Source organism: Trachypithecus francoisi, unplaced genomic scaffold, assembly GCF_009764315.1.
Source record: "Trachypithecus francoisi isolate TF-2019V2 unplaced genomic scaffold, Tfra_2.0 Lachesis_group8, whole genome shotgun sequence".
In the NCBI taxonomy this organism is placed as follows: Eukaryota; Metazoa; Chordata; class Mammalia; order Primates; family Cercopithecidae; genus Trachypithecus; species Trachypithecus francoisi.
Genome location: NW_022681473.1, coordinates 47,807,688 through 47,826,898, shown reverse-complemented (window position 1 = coordinate 47,826,898; position 19,211 = coordinate 47,807,688). Strand labels below are relative to the sequence as shown.

Sequence of the window (19,211 nt, the reverse complement as noted above, 5' to 3'; positions counted from 1 at the left end):
GGAGTGCAATGGCATGAACTTGGCTCACTGCAACTTCCATGTTCTGAGTTCAAGCGAGTCTCCTGCCTTAGCCTCCTGAGTAGTTGGGATTACAGACATGCACCACCACATCCCACTAATTTTTTTTTTTTTGTATTTTTAGTAGAAATGGGGTTTCACCATGTTGGTCAGGCTGCTTTCAAACTCCTGACCTCAACTGATCCACCTGCCTCCACCTCCCAAAGTGCTGGGATTACAGGTGTGAGCCACCAAGTCTGACCCATGTTCTTTAGACCTCTTTCCCACCAGGAGATTCTCTGTCAGTGCTAAACCTTCAAGTTTTAGCTTTACTTATTGTTATTATTTTACCACATAGGTTCATTTTATTGAGCTGAAAGCTTACAAAAAGTCCACTGGTCCCTGCCCTGCCCATGTTACACTCGTTCCTTCCCATGCACACTCTTCAGTATCCACAAGTGCTTCCATATAACTGGTTTCCCCTAACAAAGCACAAAGGGTGGTGCTTCCAAAGCATCCATTGTTCCTAGCAGCAAGACTTTCAATGCTGGGGTTTTGTTTATTCTGCAAGGTGGTATTTCTTTTTCTTTTCTTTCTTTTCTTTCCTTTCCTTTCCTTTCCTCCCCTCCCCTCCGCTCCCCTCCCCTTCTCTTCCTTTTTTTTTTTTTTTTTGACAGAGTCTCACTCTGTTGCCCAGGCTGGAGTGTGCAGTGGCATGATCTCGGCTCACTGCAACCTCAGCCTCCCGGGTTCAAGCGATTCTCCTGCCTCAGCCTCCCAAATAGCTGGGGCTACAGGTGTGCACTACCATGCCCAGCTAATTTTTTTGTATTTGAAGTAGAGACAGAGTTTCACCGTGTTGGCCAGGCTGGTCTTGAATTCCTGACCTCAGGTGATCTGCCCGCCTTGGCCTCCCAAAGTGCTGGGATTATAGGCATGAGCCACTGTGCCTGGCCATTTTTTAATCTTTGAAAGTGTTTTATTTCAATAGTTTTTGGGGTGCAGGTAGGTTTTGGTTACATGGATAAGTTCTTCCGTGGTAGTTTCTGAGATCTCAGTGCACCCGGTCCTCCAGCAGTATACACTGTACCCAGTATGTAGTCTTTTCTTCCTCACCCTTCTCCCAACCTTTCCTTCTGAGTCCCCAAAGTCTATTACATCATTCTACCTTTGTGTCCCCATAGCTTAGCTCCCACTTATAAGTGAGAACATATGATAATTGGTTTTCCATTCCTGAGTTACTTCACTTGGAATAATGGCCTCTAGCTCCATCCAACTTGGTGCAAAATACATTATTTTGTTCCGTTTTATGAATCAGTAGTGTTCCATAATGTATATATAACACGTTTTCTTTACGCACTTGTTGGTTGCTGGGCACTTAGGTTCATTCCATGTCTTTGCACTTGAGAATTGTGCTGCTGTAAACATGCATGTGCAAGTATCTTTTTCGTATGATGACTTCTTTCCCTTCGGGTAGATACCCAATAGTGGGATTGCTGAATTGAATGGCAGTTCTACTTTCAGTTATTTGAGGAATCTCCATACTGTTTTCCATAGAGGTTGTACTAATTTACATTCCCAAAAGCAGTGTAAAAGTGTTCCCTTTTCACCACATCCATGCCAACATCTATTGTTTTTTGAATTTTTTTTTCTTTTTTTTTTTTTGAGGCAGGGTCTCACTCTGTCACCCAGGCTGGAGTGCAGTGGTGTGATCTCAGCTCACTGCAACCTTTGCCTCTCGGGTTCAAGCAATTCTCCCACCACAACCTCCCCAGTAGCTGGGAGTACAGGCATCCACCACCACACCCAGCTAATTTTTGTACTTTTAGTAGAGATAGGGTTTCACCATGCTGGCCAGGCTGGTCTTGACCTCCTGGCCTCAAGTGATCCACCAGCCTCAGCCTCCCAAACTGCTAGAATTACAGGTGTGAGCCATTATGGCTGGCCATTTTTCTCTATTCTATTCCACTGGTCTATGTTCCTGTTTTTATATCAGTACCCTACTGTTTTGGTAACTATAGTCTTTTTTTTTTTTGAGACAAAGTCTCACTCTTGTCCCCCAGGCTAGAGTGCAATGGCACGATCTCAGCTCACTGCAACCTCCGCCTCCTGGGTTCAAACGATTCTCCTGCCTCAGCCTCCCAAAGCTAGGAGTACAGGCGAAGGCCACCATGGTAACTGTGGTCTTGTAGTATTGTTTGAAGTTGGGTAATGTGATGCCTCCAGATTTGTTCTTTTTGCTTAGTTTTGCTTTGGCTATGCGGCTCTTTTCTTGTTCCATATGAATTTTAGGATTGTTTTCTCCAGTTCTGTGAAGAATGATGATGGTATTTTGATGGGAATTGTATGGAATCTGTAGATTGCTTTTGGCAGTGTTGTGGGATGTGTTTCCATTTGTTCCAGAAGGGAGTATAACTGCCTCTGCCACACATGAGTTCACAAAGGGAGTGGGGAGTAGCAGGCAGCAGCAAGCCTCACCCAGCTCCCATGCAGTTGGCAAGGCTGGTCTTGCTCCCTCAGTGCCCTGCTAACAGCACTGAGTTTAGATCCAGGCAGTCTGTGCACACTGTGACCTGAAACCACAGCTTTCAGGTCATGCCCTTTCCTATCTGCTGGTAAGGCTGAGCACCCAGCATGTATACTTGTGTCTCCTGCACACTTCTCGCTTGCCCCCTGGTTTCTGCTCAAGGGAGTTCACCCCCACTCCAGATTATATCATAAAATTCAGTTGGGAGCTTCTTTCACCCTGTGACCCCTCCCTGAGTTTGACTTCCCCAAGGGCCCCTGTAAGATACAGTCAGGAATGGCTTCCCTCATTTCATGGTGGAGACTGGGAATGCCTACAAGGCACTTCCCATTACTGCTTCTACGTTTATTTATTTCACGCCACTCCCTAAATCCATTCCAGCTCTGGGTAGGTTGAAGCCTTCTCCTGTGGACTAGATTTTCAGATTCCCTGGTAGGAATGTGTGCTTGGAGGAAGACTCTCCCCCTCTCACACTCTGGGAACTTACAGTTTTTCACCTGTCTCACAGAGTAGGCTGCGGCCTGCTGCATCTTTCAAAGGGTCTGTGGATTCTTTCCCAGCTAATTTTAAAAAAGTTCTTTTTGTAGAGCCAGGCGTAGGCCAGGTGCAGTGACTCATGCCTGTAATCCCAGCATTTTGGGAGGCTGAGGTGGGAGGACTGCTTGATGCCAGGAGTCCGAGACTAACTGGGCAACATAGTGAGACCCTATCTCTAAAAGGGGGAAAAAAGGGTTTTAGTTGACTGAAACCAGGAGAAACATAAAGAAGGTCTCCCATTCAATTTATCTGGTTCTAAAAGCAGCTTTTTCTAATTGTGCACACAAATGAACTGTTTTAGGCAAGACAGGGTCTTGCTATGTTGCCCAGGCCGAAACACAGTGGCTGTTCACAGGTGTGATCCCACTACTGATCAGCAAAGGAGTTTCTGACCTGCTCTGTTTCCAACCTGGACCTGTTTACGCCTCCTTAGGCAACCTGTGGTACTGAGGCGGGAGGCAGAACTCAACTCTGGAGGCAGAGCTTGGACACCGGACCAAATTGAGGACTAGCTGAAACAGGTTTGGAGCAGAAGCACCTCCCCATAAGACATGCCCACCAGTGTGCCATGTCAGCTTACCATTGCCATGGCAACACCCTGAAGTTATAGCCCCTTTCTGTGGCAATGACCTGACAACCTGGAGGATACCACCCTCATTCTAGAAATTTCTGCATAAACTGCCCATTAAGTTGAAATATAGTTAAAAGTGGGTATAGGGCGAGATGCAGTGGCTCATGCCTAGAATCCCAGCACTTTGGGAGGCCGAGGTGGGTGGATTGTTTGAGGTCAGGAGTTTGAGACCAGCCTGACCAACATGGTGAAACCCCGTCTCTACTGAAAATACAGAAATTATCCGGGCGTGGTGGTGGGTACCTGTAATCCCAGCTACTCAGGAGGCTGAAGCAGGAGAATCGCTTGAACCCGGGAGGTGGAGGTTGTAGTGAGCTGAGACTGTAACAATGCACACCAGCCTGGGTGACAAAGTGAGACTCTGTCTCAATAAATAAATAAAAAATAAAAAAAATAAAAATAAAATAAAATCAGTATAAACAGAAATGCAGAACTGCCTCTGAGTTGCTGCTCTGGGCACACTGCCTACAGGGTAGCCCTACTCTGCAAGGAGTAGTACCTCTGCTGCTGCCGTGTACTGCTGCTTCAATAAAAGTTGCTGTTTAACACCACCAGCTCACCCTTGAATTCTTTCCTGGGTGAAGCCAAGAACCCTCAATTTTGGGGCTTTCCTGCTCTGCATCAGTCTCCTGCTCCTAGGAGTTCACACTTTTTTGTTTGTTTGTTTGTTTTGAGGCAGAGTGTCACTCTTATCACCCAGGCTGGAGTGCAACAGTGCAATCTCAACAGTGCTCACCGCAACTTCTGCCTCCCAGGTTCAAGCCATACTCCTCAGCCTCCCAAGTGTCTAGGATTACAGGCATGTGCCACCACGCCTGGCTAATTTTTGTATTTTTAGTAGAGATGGAGTTTGGCCATGTTGGTCAGGCTGGTCTTGAACTCCTGACCTCAGATGATCTGCCAGCTTCAGCCTCACAAAGTGCTGGGATTACACGTGTGAGCCACCGTGCCCAGCCAAGTTCACCCCATTAATGTCAAACAGTGCAGACACCCAGGTGTCATAGCACACTACAGCCCAGAACTGGTTTCCAGCTATTCTCCTGCCTCAGCCTCCTGAGTATCTGAGACTACAGGTGTATGCCACTGGGCCCAACACAGGTCTTTTTTTTTTTTGAGACAGGGTCTTGCTCTGTTGTCCAGGCTGGAGTGCAGTGGCGCAATCTCAGCTCATTGCAACCTCCACCTCCTTGATTCAAGTGATCCTCCTGCCTTAGCCTCTCAAGTAGCTGGGATTACAAGCGTGCACCACCACACTTAGCTATTTTTAGCAGAGACGGGGTTTCACCATGTTAGTATTTTTAGTAGAGACAAGAAAGTTTTACCATGTTGGCCAGGCTGGTCTCAAACTCCTGACCTCAAGTGATCTGCCCACCTCAGCCTCCCAAGGTGTTGGGATTACAGGTGTGAGCCACCTACTTGCCTGGCCTATCCTAAGTTTTAATGCCTAATTCAGGCACTGTGTGTTCATCTGTGCTAGATAATAGCTAGTAAACATGCACAAGATAGTTCCTGCCTTCAGTGTGTTTACAGTCTAGTTCTAGTGTTTTGTAGTGTTAGGATGTGGTATGGTCTTCTGATCTGACACCACCAATGGTTACTAATTATATATAACCAATACCTAGATAATAAAATTTCCCATGTTTTTCAAATTGAAATTTAGTTTTCCTATACCGCTAACCTGATATCCTCCTGAATATCCTTTCTTCTCTAGTGCCTTTACTCTTCAATTTATCCATTAGAGCCAAATATGACTATTTCCTTACATATGCCTTTGCGCTTAACCCTTCAGCTGAGGTAGTGCCACAACATTCTTGGACTTTCATGATGATAAGGCAGATAGATTAAGATCTTGATTTAAATAAAATGGACAAGTGTAGTCTTCTCCTGAACTTCAAAAAGGATAAATAAAATGGACAAGGGTCCTCTTCTCCTGAACCTCAAAATGGAGCTTAACCTTGAGGTACTGATCTATGTATGTGGATGAGAAGTGTTAGTAAAGATAATTGAGGCCAGGTGTGGTGGTTCACGCCTCTAATCTTTGGGAGGCTGACGCGGGCAGATCACTTGAGTCCAGAACTTTGAGACCAGCCTGGAAAACATGGCAAAAATCCATCTCTACAAAAAATGCCAAAAAATTAGCTAGGCATGGTGGTGTGCGCTTGTAGTCCCAGCTATTTGGGAGGCTGAGGTGGGAGGATTGCTTGAGACTGCGAGGTTGAGGCTGCAGTGAGCTGAGATTGTGCCACTCCACTCCAGCCTGGGCAACAGAGGGAGACCCTCTCTCTAAATAAATAAATAAATACGATTGGGTTGAAATCCAGAGACCTAAGTTATAGTCCCAGCTCAGCCACTACTCTGAGAATAGTTAATTAACATTTATTGAAAATTTACAATGTGCCAGTCACTTTTTTTTTTTTTTTTTTTTTTTGAGACGGAGTCTCGCTCTGTCGCCCAGGCTGGAGTGCAGTGGCCGGATCTCAGCTCACTGCAAGCTCCTCCTCCCGGGTTTACGCCATTCTCCTGCCTCAGCCTCCCGAGTAGCTGGGACTACAAGCGCCCGCCACCTCGCCCGGCTAGTTTTTTATATTCTTTAGTAGAGACGGGGTTTCACCGTGTTAGCCAGGATGGTCTTGATCTCCTGACCTTGTGATCCGCCCGTCTCGGCCTCCCAAAGTGCTGGGATTACAGGCTTGAGCCACCGCGCCCGGCCCCAGTCACTTTTTAAATTAATTTGCTATGCTGTAAGTAGGAGGGTACTATTATTATCTTCATTTTACAGACAAGGACATGGAGGCACAGAGCACTTAAATAACTTGCAAATCATACAGTTAGGGGCACACAGAGTCCAGTTGTGCAACAGAGGCAATCTGCCTGGTAATACTTCCAGATAACAGAAGCTTTCATTGCTAACACACTATGTGGCAGATTCTGTACTGTTGTATGTGTGTTTTTTGTTTGTTTGTTTGAGACAGGGTCTCACTCTGTGGCACAATGATCATGGTTCACTGCACCTTCGGCCTTCTGAGCTCAAGTGATCCTCCCGCCTCCATCTCCTGAGTAGTACAGATGTGTGACCCAGCGCCTGGCAAATTTTTAAATATTTTCTTCAGACTGAAACATCGTTGTGGTAAAGATAAAAAAGAAAAAAATATTATTGTAGAGATGGGATCTCACTGTTGTCCAGATTGGTCTCAAATTTTTGAGCTCAAGCCATCCTCCTGCCTTGGCCTCCCAAAGTGCTGGGATTACAGGGTGAGTCACCATGCCTGGCCTGTACTGTTTTCCTGGCAATGTTATCTCATTCAATCTTCGTGAATAACCCTAAGGTATATGATACCAATTTTTCAGGTGAAAAAAACTAATTGGCAGAATGAAACTTCGTAAACAGCCTGTGGCTCCAAAAGCTTCTGGAAACCTCAAGCTACCCATGTGCATCTTTGAGCCTCAGTTTCCCCATCTTTAAAATGAGGGGTTTGGAGTAGATGTCTGTTCTCTGGGGGAGGATGCAGAGGAAAGAGCTGTCTGCGAATCGACGAGAGAAAATGTGGGGTAAATAACAGTTAAACCACAGTGACCGAGGGCCCAGCATAACGGGGGTGGGTGCGGTTACAAATGCCGGTAAGATTCCCGCCAAGGCGGAGGACCGGGGTGTCAGAGCCGAGCGAGGCCTGTGGGCAAGAATGGGCCTGACAGCCATTCTCTGACCCGCGTGGGCGCTGCAGGCGCAGGCCAGCGGCCAAGGGAGAGGCGATCCCTGGGGCTCTGCCCGGGTCTCGGGACGGCACCTCACCCGCCCAAGTCCTGCTCCACAGGCTTCTCCGGGAAAGCTAGGGAAGGAAGAGGCGCGGCCTCCCGAGCCCGCATCTCAGAGCGCCACGTCCCTCCTGGCTCAGCCTCCCCGCAGGCTCCATAGTTTCGGCGCTCCCCCACCGCCCGCCTCCAGGTTCCACGGAGCGGCCGTGTCCCTGCTCCCGCCAATCGGCGTCGTCAGCAATCCCGAACCGGACCAATCAGCGGCGGCAGGGTGTGGGAACTGTCGCCATGGCAGCCAGGAGGCGGGCACGCGCGGCGGGAGGAGGGGCAGAGCGGAGCGGTGGGCTGGGGGCTGGAGGACAGGTTTGTGCGCTGGAAGCAAGCACCAGGCGCAGCCTCGCTCACCGAGACCCGGCCAGGTAAGGCCGGTGGCCGCGCGGTCGGTGCGGAGCAGCGCGGCGGGAGGTTGGGGGGTGGGGGGGGGTCCGGAGATAAGGCTCAGGTCTTCGCCTGCCTTGCCAGAGCAGTGAGGGTGGCGGGGGCCGTGCAGTGGGCGGGGCAGCGGCGGGGAGGGGGCTCCCAGCGCCAGCCGGAGCTCTGGGTTCCTTCTACTCCACTCGCAGCAGGGCACGCGTGCTTTCTTCGGGGTCGAGGAGGGTGGCTGGCTCCTGGCAGGGAGCAGGAGAGGGTAGGTGCCGAGCCGAGACCCTAGCGGGGTCCCGTCGGGTCTGGGCAGGTCGCTGGGCGAGCGGGTGCCCACTAGTGAGGAGGGACACCCACCAATTCCAGGCGATGCTTCCCTGCGCCGCTGAGCAAAGCTAGGCCCGGGGATCCTGCTCTTCTCCGGTCTGGTTAAGCCGGCAACCTCTGACACTTAGGAGAAAGTTAGTATCAGTCGTGATATCCTTTTCTCTTAAGTGACAAATTAGTTACGAGATGAACCCTTTTGGTTTTAGGAGATGAGAAATAGAGTACTTCCTTTTTGCACCTGCTAAGTGCTAACTCAGTGAGCAAATGTGGTTACTGTGGTTGATGTTTGCAACGGTCGTAGATGACAATTATTTTACAGTATCAAATGGCTAGGAGAGAGAGGGAAAGAGGGAGAGAGGGAATATGAGGGAATGAAAATGAACAGGAACCATTATGATTTTTGAGAGACAGAACCTCTTGAAATTCTGTGTCCACTAAACTCCTAAATTGAATAATGTACATTTTATGCAATTGAACAAGCTAGTGCTACCATCTAAGTCTGCTACTAAGGCTCTGTTAAATTCATGGACGAGTATGAACACTAAAAGTTATTACCTTGGTTTAAAACTAGGGGCAGGTTAAATGCAAATATTTCTGATAGTGAATTTTGTTTGAGGGAGATTGTGGACTTTCCTTATGGGAAAGTTTAAAGAATTGATGAGAGAGATGCTTTAAGGAATGTTCTTGTTTTTTGAGACTTGAATAAGTTCAACAAATGTTGAACAAATATTTCCACAAATCTTCCTGAGCTAATAGGGTCAAAAATTAAAATTTTGGAAATTTAGAATTAGAAATGAAATCTCAAATAATATCACTGTCATAATTAGGATGAACATGAAAACTTCCATTTCTCATCATGGTCTTCAGGCTCTCCGTGATCTCATCTACCTTTGTAGTAGGGGGTCAATTTTTTTTTTTTTTAACTAGACAATTTTAGAAATTTAAAGGAGTCAAAAATTTATTTCTGTCTCCATGTGTTTACTCATGCCCTTCTCTGTCTATCCAAATTTTACCCATTTTTTTTTCTTTTTTTCTTTTTTTTTTTTTGAGACGGAGTCTCACTCTGTCATCCAGGCTGGAGTGCAATGGCCCAATCTCGGCTCACTGCAACCTCCACCTCCCGGATTAAAGGGATTCTTCTGCCTCAGACCATCGAGTAGCTGGGATTACAGGGACCCACCACCACAGCCAGCTAATTTTTTGTATTTTTATTAGAGACGGGGTTTCACCGTGTTGGCCAGGCTGGTCTCGAACTCCTGACCTCAGGTGATCCACCCGCCTTGGCCTTCCAGAGTGCTGGGATTACCAGACGTGAGCCACCGTGCCTGGCCGACCCATCTTCTAAGAGTCGAATCTGTCTGTGTTGTGTTTACCTTTCTTTGCTATCCCAAGGTACGTACATATTGTTCATATCACACATTTTGTATATATCCTTTCAGCATGCTTTTTGCCAAGTTGGTTTGTGCTCTGTGAAAAACAGTTGAGATAAAATGCACAATTAAGACAATTAGGGTACTTTTCAAAACACTGCTAATTATGGGCACTAATATCAATAACATCAATTCAGATGTCTGTTTTGGGGTATGTTATGAATCTCTGAACACATACTAAACTAATTTTGCATTACTTAGAATAATATTGAAATTGCTTTCCACTTTCTAAGGACCCTTTTGAAGGCTGGGGTCTACAAAATACCTTTTTGAGTACTAGGTTGCTGGCAGAATCAAGTGCAGGATTTAAAAATGTATTGAAAATAATCCTTTAGGCCAGGCATGGTGGCTGATGTCTATAATCCCAGCACTTTGGGAGGCTGAGGCGGGTGGATCACTTGAGTCCAGGAGGTCGAGACCAACCTGGCCAACATGGTGAAACCCCATCTCTACTAAAAATACAAAAATTAGCCCGACATGGTGGCGGGCACCTGTAATCCCAACTACTCAGGAGGCTGAGGCAGGCTGCTTGAACCCGAGAGGCAGAGGTTGCAGTGAGCCGAGATTGTGCTATTGCACTCCAGTCTGGGCAACTAGAGCAAAACTATGTCTCAAAAACAAAACAAAAAACAGGCTACTAACCATTTCAAATAATTTATTCAAGGAAAAACTTCAATCATTTTAATTATTTTCAATCAAAACTTTTTTTACAACCATGAGGTGGTGAAAAGTATATTTAGTTAGAATTTCGTGGCCAGATTCCAGTGCGGGCTCTGCCAAATGAACTTGGCCAAAGTCAGTTAACTTCCTTCTGTATTTATAACCTTTTATAAAAGTAGGGCTGAATGAGATTACAGTAGTCCTTCTTTGTCCTAGAGGGATATGTTCCAAGGGTCCCAATGGATGCCTGAAACTACAGATAGTACCAAACCTTATATACGCTATGTTTTTTGCTATACATATATAATAACAAAATGAATAAATAATAATAATACACTGTAATCAAAGTTATATGAATGTGATCTTTCAAAATACCTTGTTTTACCTTAGGTAATTGAAACTGCAGAAAGTGAAATAGCAGATTAGGGAGGACTACTTTACCTCCAAGATTATTTCTGATCTTAGAATTCTCTGATTCTAAAATCCTAAAGCAGCCTAATAGAAGTTCAGATAGTAGTTACTTGATTTTATTTTTGGCAGAGCTTATTTTTATTTTTTTTTATTTTTATCTTTTGAAACAGGGCCTTGCTCTGTTGCCCAGGCTGGCTGGCGTGATCATGGCTTATTGCAGGCTGGAACTGCCAGGCTCAAGTGATCCTCCTACCTCAGTCTCCTGAGTAGCTAGGACTAAAGGCGCATGCCACCACACCCTGCTCATTTTTAAGTATTTTTTTTTGTAGAGAAGAGGCCTCACCATGTTGTCCTGGTCTCAAACTTCTAGGCTCAAGCAATCTGCCTGCCTCGGCCTCCCAAAGTGCTGAAATTACAGACGTGAGCCACTACACCTGGCCTTGGCAGAGTTTTTTTTTTTCTTGGCAGTGTATTTTAATTATCTGAAGTACAGTATATGTAAATAATAAAGAGATTATAATTTTAATAATATGTTTATTGAGTGATACAGATCTGTTTTTCATAAGCCTATAATCTAGGATACTTCAACCCATTGTTAAGACTGGAAAAAAGGAGATAAAATAGTTTCCTTGGTAAGTGTCCTTTTTTACAGATGCAGACAACAGAGGCTCTAAGATCTATACTAATGTCTTGGTCAGGGAAAAACTGTAGTCCAGCTCAGCTGGTCATACACTTGATATTTTATTTGAACCTCACTTTCCCATTGACTTTCATTTTCGAAGGGAAAATGGAGGTGAGCACCAGGCTGTCTGTGGCCCTTGACACTGGTGCTGTGGAGAAACTCAAAAGCCGTTTATTTTTCTTCACCCTACCTTGTTTTATCATTAGATTTGTAACATTGATAATAAGAAGAAGCAATCCACATTTCCTAGCACAAGGTAGTGCCTTAGAGAAGGAAGCCTGAGTCTCTTGCTACAGTTCTGATTTAAGATTGGAAGGAAGAGATTATGTTGGATGCATTGCTTTCATTGGCCTATAACTGTGTCAGGACTTTGGTTCTGGCAGTGTGGCCTTTCAAAAATGACTGTAAGGCCAGGCATGATGACTCACGCCTGTAATTCCAGGCTTTGGGAGGCTAAGGTGGGCAGATCACTTGGCTCACAGGTTTGAGACCAGCCTGGGCAACATGGTGAAAGCCCATCTCTACCAAAAATTTTAAAAACTAGCCAGGCGTGGTGGTGTGTGCCTGTAGTCCCAGCTACTCTGGAGGCTGAGGTGGAAGGATGGCTTGAGCCTGGGAGGTGGAGGTGTTTTTTTTTGTTTGTTTGTTTGTTTAAGATGGAGTCTCCCTCTATCGCCCAGGCTGGAGTGCAGTGGTGCGATCTCGGCTCATTGCAAGCTCTGCCTCTCAGGTTCAGGTGATTCTCCTGCCTCAGCCTCCCTAGTAGCTGGGACTTCAGGCACCCGCCACTACGCCCGGCTAATTTTTTGTATTTTTAGTGGAGATGGGGTTTCACCATGTTAGCCAGGATGGTCTTGATCTCCTGACCTTGTGATCCGCCAACCTCGGCCTCCCAAAGTGCCGGGATTACAGGCGTGAGCCACCGCACCCAGGTGGAGGTTTTAATGAGCCGAGATAGCGCCTCTGCACTCCAGCCTGGGTGATAGAGTCAGACCCTGTCTCAAAAAACAAAAACAAAAACTAAAACGACTTTTAAAGTTGTATGTCAAACTGGTCTTGCTTGCTTTTTGTTTTGTTTTTTTACTTTTTTTTTTTTTTTTAAGACAGGATCTTTCTCTGTCATCCAGGCTGGAGTACAGTGGTAAGAATGGCTCACTGCAGCCTTGATCTCCTGGGCTCAAGCAATCCTCCCATCTCAGCTTCCTGAGTAGCTGGGACTACAGGTGCACACCACCACACCCAGGTAATTTTTTGATTTTTTTGTAGAGGCGGGGTTTCACCATGTTGCCCAAGCTTGTTTTGAACTCCTGCGCTCAAGTGATCCACCCGCCTCAGCCTTTTAAAGTGCTGGGATTATAGGTGTGAGCCACCACACCCAACCTGGTCTTGCTTTTTAAGTTCTACCACTTTGGGTGTTTACAGACAGATTTTCATATTTCTTTATGTTTCCTTTTCAAGACAAGAAAGGCGTTAATACTTATTGAGCAATTACCATTGTCGTGCACTGTGCTGGTTACTTTGTATTCATTCTTATTTTCCTCCTATCAACAAACCTGTGAAGAGGTATGAGCTCAATTTTCCAGGTAGGAAAATCAAGACTCAGAGGCAAGAAGTAGCTTGCAAGTAAATAGGGGAAGTTAGGATTTGATCTGCTGTTTGTGTATTTATTTTTTACCATGTTGTGTCAATAAAAGTCATATACCTTTCCAAAATACAACATGCATATGATTACTCTCCTGCATAGATTATTTTATGTTAAATATACCATATATAAAAAAAGAAATACCTGTGTCCTTAAAATTTGAAAATATTTTATTTGCTTTTTTTTAACAGACTACTTAGAAATAACTGCTTATGTTCACTAACGAGTTTGCACATGAGCTGCTTTGTGTTTTACATGTAATTTTATGGAGTTTCAAAAAAGAATTTGAGATATTTCATCTTATTATTGATCTCTGTGACAAACTAGGAACAAAGTTAATTTTTTTAAAGTGGTGGTAAGAGTAAAGAAAAATTCCAGTTAAGGATTTAACAGGAAAAGTTGCCCTATATCTTGAAGTCTCATTGCTGAAAAAAATAAGTTTTTAATCTGAATTCCTCTTAGTTATTCAGGAGGGGAAGAATACAGTACAATTTGGGAATAATAAATCAATATCTTTTTTTTTTTTTTTCCCCAAGACAGAGTCTCACTCTGTCACCCAGGCTAGAGTGCAGTAGCATCATTTCGGTTCACTGCAACCTTTGCTTCCCAGGTTCAAGAGATTCTTGTGCCTAAGCCTCTTGAATAGCTGGAACTACAGGCACCTGCCACTGTGCCCGACTAATTTTTGTATTTGTTTAGTAGAGATGGGGTTTCACCACATTGGGCCGGCTGATCTAGAACTCCTGACCTCAGGTGATCTCTCCTCGTCCTCCCAAAGTGCTGGGATTACAAGCAGGAGCCACTGTGCCTGGCCAACATCTTTGTTTATTCTGGTTTTGATTCTGTTTATTTCACGTATCTTTCTCCCTTCCTTACTGGAATATGATATAATTTAGTCTCCTTCCACATCATAAAAATTTGGCACTTTTCACATTATGTGACAAATGCATACATTATCATGTACCGTTACTACTGTAAAAAGTCTAAATTTTGTAATTTTGTGTCTTTTTATTTATTTGTTTTTTTTTTTTTTACATTTAGAACGTGTTACAAGCCAGTTTTTAGTGAAAAAACATTGGGCTAGGAGCCAAGACCCATCTCTTCACTATTTTGGTATTGTGCAAGTCATCTTATCTCTCTCGACCTCAGTTGTCTCATCTGTAAAAAGGAGATAAAAATTATTTACCTGCCTGAACGTAAGTACTCAAGAATTGCATTTGGTTGCAAAGAAAAATGACTACCACTACCACCACCACCAAAATACAAAAAAAGAAAAACCAAAAACAGACTCACAGATGGCTTAAACATGCAATATTTACTTTCTTATATAAAATAATAATTGAAATAGCACTCTAGGATGGGTATAGTGGCTTTATAAAGTCATCAGAGACTTAAGCTTCTTTCAGTTCTTTTATCAGTGATCCCTAAGATGTTCTTGTAGCACTGGTTCTTGTAAGTCCAAGATAGCTGCCAGATTTCTAACCATCACTGTCCTGTTCCAGGCAGCAAAGCATAGGCGAAGAAAGATGCATCCTCTTCCTTTAAGGAGAATTCCTGAACCAAGGCTGAGGCTATAAGAAAACAGGGAAATGTAGCGGAATGCATGGCTGCCCTCTTTAAAACTGGGCGTTTGTTACTGAGAAGGAAGGAAAGATTTGGATATTAGCAAGCAAATAGAAGTCTCTGCCATGATATGAATCTTTTTATCTTTCAGCTCTGAAATCTGTAATCTGTGATAACCACTCATAGAAGCTTCTGTAATTTGCCATGGCAGAGATTTAAGTCTGACTATTAACTACAGAAGGAAATAATCTTCATCTAATAAATTGTGTTTCTGTTTTTACTTTTAGCCCTTAATTCATTATAGAAGCCTTTCTGTCTTATTTGTGTATTTGTTCTGGTTATTTTATTTTATTTTTTTTTTGAGACGGAGTCTTGCTCTGTCACCCAGGCTGGAGTGCAGTGGCCGGATCTCAGCTCACTGCAAGCTCCGCCTCCCGGGTTTACGCCATTCTCCTGCCTCAGCCTCCTGAGTAGCTGGGACTACAGGCGCCCGCCACCTCGCCCGGCTAGTTTTTTGTATTTTTTTTTTAGTAGAGACGGGGTTTCACCGTGTTAGCCAGGATGGTCTCGATCTCCATACCTCGTGATCCGCCCGTCTCGGCCTCCCAAAGTGCTGGGATTACAGGCTTGAGCCACCGCGCCCGGCCTGTTCTGGTTATTTTTAAACATTACCCATAAATGCTCAATAGATGATTGTTGTACATTTTATGGTTGTGTTAAAAAGAGCTAACATTTATTGAGCTACTTGCTGTAAGCAAGGCACTAAAATGACAGAGGTAAGTTATCCCAAGGGTATCACATAACTAATCATCAGAAAGTAAATTTATATTGAAAGTAAATATAATTCATCTCAAGATACATTTCACTATGGTCACATGAGGAACACTTGCATTCCTTGCTAACTAAAAGTAGTTTGTTCTTTTTCTTTCTTCTTCTTTTTTAACCACTTAACTATTAGTTCTCTTGAAATTTTCTTACTACTAGTTCTTGCTTAACTTATTTAGCCACACCAATATTTTATTTCCTTCCAGACTTTTTTTGTTGTTGTTGAGATGGAGTCTCACTCTTTCACCCAGGCTGGAGTGCAATGGCGTGATCTCTGCTCACTGCAGCCTCCACTTCCCATGTTCAAGTGATTCTCCTGCCTCAGCCTCCTGAGTAGCTGGGACTGCAGGCATCCACCACCACACTGAACTAATTTTTGTATTTTTAGTAGAGATGGGGGGGGTCTCACCCTGTTGGCCAGGCTGGTCTTGAACTCCTGACCTCAGGTGATCTGCCCGCCTCAGCCTCCCAGAGTGCTGGGATTACAGACAGGAGTGAGCCACTGTGCCAGGCCCCTTCCAGACTTTTCTTGGTGAATGTTATATAAATATAATATTTAATTTATATATTTATAATATATAATATATAATATACCCTATACTTGTCATGCAAAATGGTTCAATTGTCATTGTTTCTATTTCAAAAAGTAAACTGAAATAAATAGCTTTGAGAGAAAGAAATTCAGGGAATGGAAATTGGAGTGAGAAAGATTCTAAAGATTCAGTCAATCTTTTAGAGTTTTTAGAAGGGAGACAGTAAGTTAAGATTTTATTTCTACACAGTATATTTGTATTTTTGAAAGTTTTTACATTTTTTGGTTGTATTAGTAGGCACAAACTACAGTAATTCTTTTGCTGCTAGTGCTGCAGTTTCCTTTTTTCTGATCTAGACTCGTTGACCTCAAATAAAATAATCAGGAGACTTGTGACCATAAAAACAATCCAGTTTTGTTTTTAAGAGACATTTAACATTATAATTCACCTGACTGAGAATGTCTGTTTGGTGAATACCATTTTCATGACTTTTACATTTCTTTAATTAACAGAAAAGGATCATGCTATGCATTGTTTTGTAAGCAGCATTTTAAAAATTGCGATTGTATTTAATAGCTTATCTTCCTCACTAGATTGAAGCCCTGTGAGGGTAAGGACTATGTCGATCTCACTTACCTTTGTCTTCTAGCATAGTACCTGGTACCACAGTCGTTACTTAATACATAAATATTAGTTTAGTTTTGTTTTTAGAAACAAAGTCTCAATACATACATGCATGCATACATACATACTTACTTATAATAGGTTAAAGGAAACATTCTTCAGTTCAGCCTTTAATTGAAAAGGAAGAGGGGCAAAAGAAGAGGATTGAGGAAGATGGAAAAAGATAAGTAAAGGAGGCCGGGCACGGTGGCTCACGCCTGTAATCCCAGCACTTTGGGAGGCTGAGGCGGGCCGATCACGAGGTCAAGAGATCAAGACTAGCCTGGCCAACATGGTGAAACCCCATCTCTACTAAAAAAAAGCACAAAAAATTAGCTGGGTGTGATGGCACGTGCCTGTAGTCCCAGCTACTTAGGAGGCTGAGGCAGGAGAATTGCTTGAACCCGGGAGGCGGAGGTTGCAGTGAGCCGAGATTGCAGCGCTGCAGTCCAGCCTGGGCAACAGAGCGAGACTCTCTCTCAAAAAAAAAAAAAAAAAAAAAAAGATACATAATAAAGGAGAAACAGACTACTTCCAAGGAAAGAGAAAATCTTCGGTTTTCTGTACTTTTCAACCCGGTTATCTATGGTAATTCTTTTTAGCCACTTCCAGGATATCTTGCCCAACAATCAAAACAGGAAACCATCACACACACGCACACGCACACACACACGCACACATGTGCGCATGCGCGCGCGCGCACACACACACACACACACACACACACACACAAAGCAAACTTAGTCTTTATAACTACTGGTATAAATCAGTAGCTAAGAAATGTGCCTCTGTGTTTGAATGGACATTTTATTTTTTGAGACATGTTCTCACTCTGTCACCCTGGCTAGAGTGCTGCCAGGCTCAAGTGATCCTCCCACCTCATCCCCCACCAAGTAGCTGGGACTACAGGCATGTGCCACCATGCCCAACTAATTTTTGTATTTTTTGTAGAGACAGAGGTTTCACCATATTGCTCAGGCTGGTCTTGAACTCCTGGGCTCAAGGAATCCGCCCTCCTTGTCCTCACAAAGTACTGGGATTATAGGCATGAACCTCTGTGCCCAGCAGAATAGAAATTTTGACTTGGTTGAGACAGGGGAAGAGATTAACTTTCTTTTAGGACTTTAAAATTTAAGGAAATTATATCTACTGAATACTAAGAGAAGCTTAAGAACTCTGCTTACTTTGTAATTTTACCTGAGGCTCTGATGCTTTTGGGGTCAGTGCCTTCCATTCTGTCTTGAGATGACTACAAAATTTAGAATTTCACACCATCCTACTTTAGAGAGTAAATTATCAGCCCGTCCTGGTTTGGATGAGTCTACTGTTTCAACCTGGTTCAGTCCAGTATCTCCTCTTTAGGTCTTTATCTCTCTTATGAAAGAAGAGGGTGATAAAGGAAAGGAGAAGGTCATTCTTACTGACCTGATAGTGGAAGAAAAGTAGGTTAGTCCCCCTTCTTCCCGTTGCCTGTCCTTATTACTCATCTTTCTTTCTTCTATATGGGTATTTGTATATTTTCTCGTTCATGAAAATCTGTAAACCTAGTAAACTTAGTGTTATTCCTTTAATGCAGACACATTTGACATCTTGGTATTTAAAGAGATTTTTGTGTCATTATTTTTTGGCCTAATGTGCTGGAATACTTAACTTTTTTTTTTTTTTTTTAATGCAGTTGGTGTTTATTGAGGCCTTATTAAGAAGTAGAGTTAAGTGTTTAAATTAATTGTCCTAGTTATGTCTAGAATAAGCACTAACAGATTAGAAATGAGTGGAAAACATTCTCCATCAATCAAAAAAAATTTAAAAGGTGAGAGAGGCAGGATAAATAGAAAGCCCTATCAGCCTGAGCAACATAATGAAACCGCATCTCTGCCAAAAAAAAAAAAAAAAAAATCACCATGCATGGTGGCTTGCTTGTGGGCCCAGCTACATGAGAAGCTGAAGCAAGAGGATCTCTTGAGCCCAAGAAATCAAACTTGCAGTGAGCTGTGAGCTTACCACTGCAGTTCAGCCTGGGCGGCAGAATGAGAACCTGTCTCAAAAAACAAAAAAACGAAAAAGCGCTATAGAAGGTGGTAGATTTAAAAATCAAGATATGGTATTAAGGTTGAGCATGGTGGCTCACGCCTGTAATCCCAGCACTTTGGGAGGCTTAGGTGGGCAGATTGGTTGAGGTTAGGAATTCAAGACCAGCCTGGCCAACATGACAAAACCCTGTCTCTACTAAAAATACAAAAAATTAGCCGGGCATGGTGGTGCACACCTGTAGTCCTAGCTACTCAGGAGGCTGAGGCAGGAGAATCGCTTGAACCTGGGAGGTGAAGGTTGCAGTGAGCCAAGATTGCACCACTGCATTCCAGCCTGGGTAACAGAGTGAAACTCCATCTCAAAAAGAAGAAAAAAAAAGATATGTTATTAAATCAACTTTAAGGGCAGGGCACATTGGCTCACTCCTGTAATCCCAGCACTTTGGGAGGCCAAAGTGGGGAGATTGCTTGAGGTCAGGAGTTTGAGACCAGCCTGGCCAACATGGTGAAACCCAATCTCTACTAAAAATACAAAAATTAGCTGGCGTGGTGGTACACACCTGTAATCCCAGCTACT

General features: G+C 43.8%; 1 protein-coding gene across 10 annotated transcripts in view; it reads left to right on the top strand.

Annotated features, from left to right (window-relative positions):
- Positions 1-19,211, top strand: part of NUCB2 (nucleobindin 2) — a 65,931-nt gene that overhangs the window by 1,231 nt on the left and 45,489 nt on the right. For 2 of the 10 annotated variants that reach the window (XM_033208118.1, XM_033208115.1), the window contains exons 1-3: positions 7,717-7,864; positions 14,062-14,216; positions 17,967-18,050. The gene's annotated coding sequence lies outside the window, so the exon portion shown is untranslated. Of the gene's footprint in view, positions 1-6,664; positions 6,820-7,716; positions 7,865-9,410; positions 9,588-14,061; positions 14,217-17,966; positions 18,051-19,211 lie in introns of those variants that run through there. The other 8 variants (XM_033208117.1, XM_033208110.1, XM_033208113.1 and 5 more) reach the window with 7 other exon arrangements.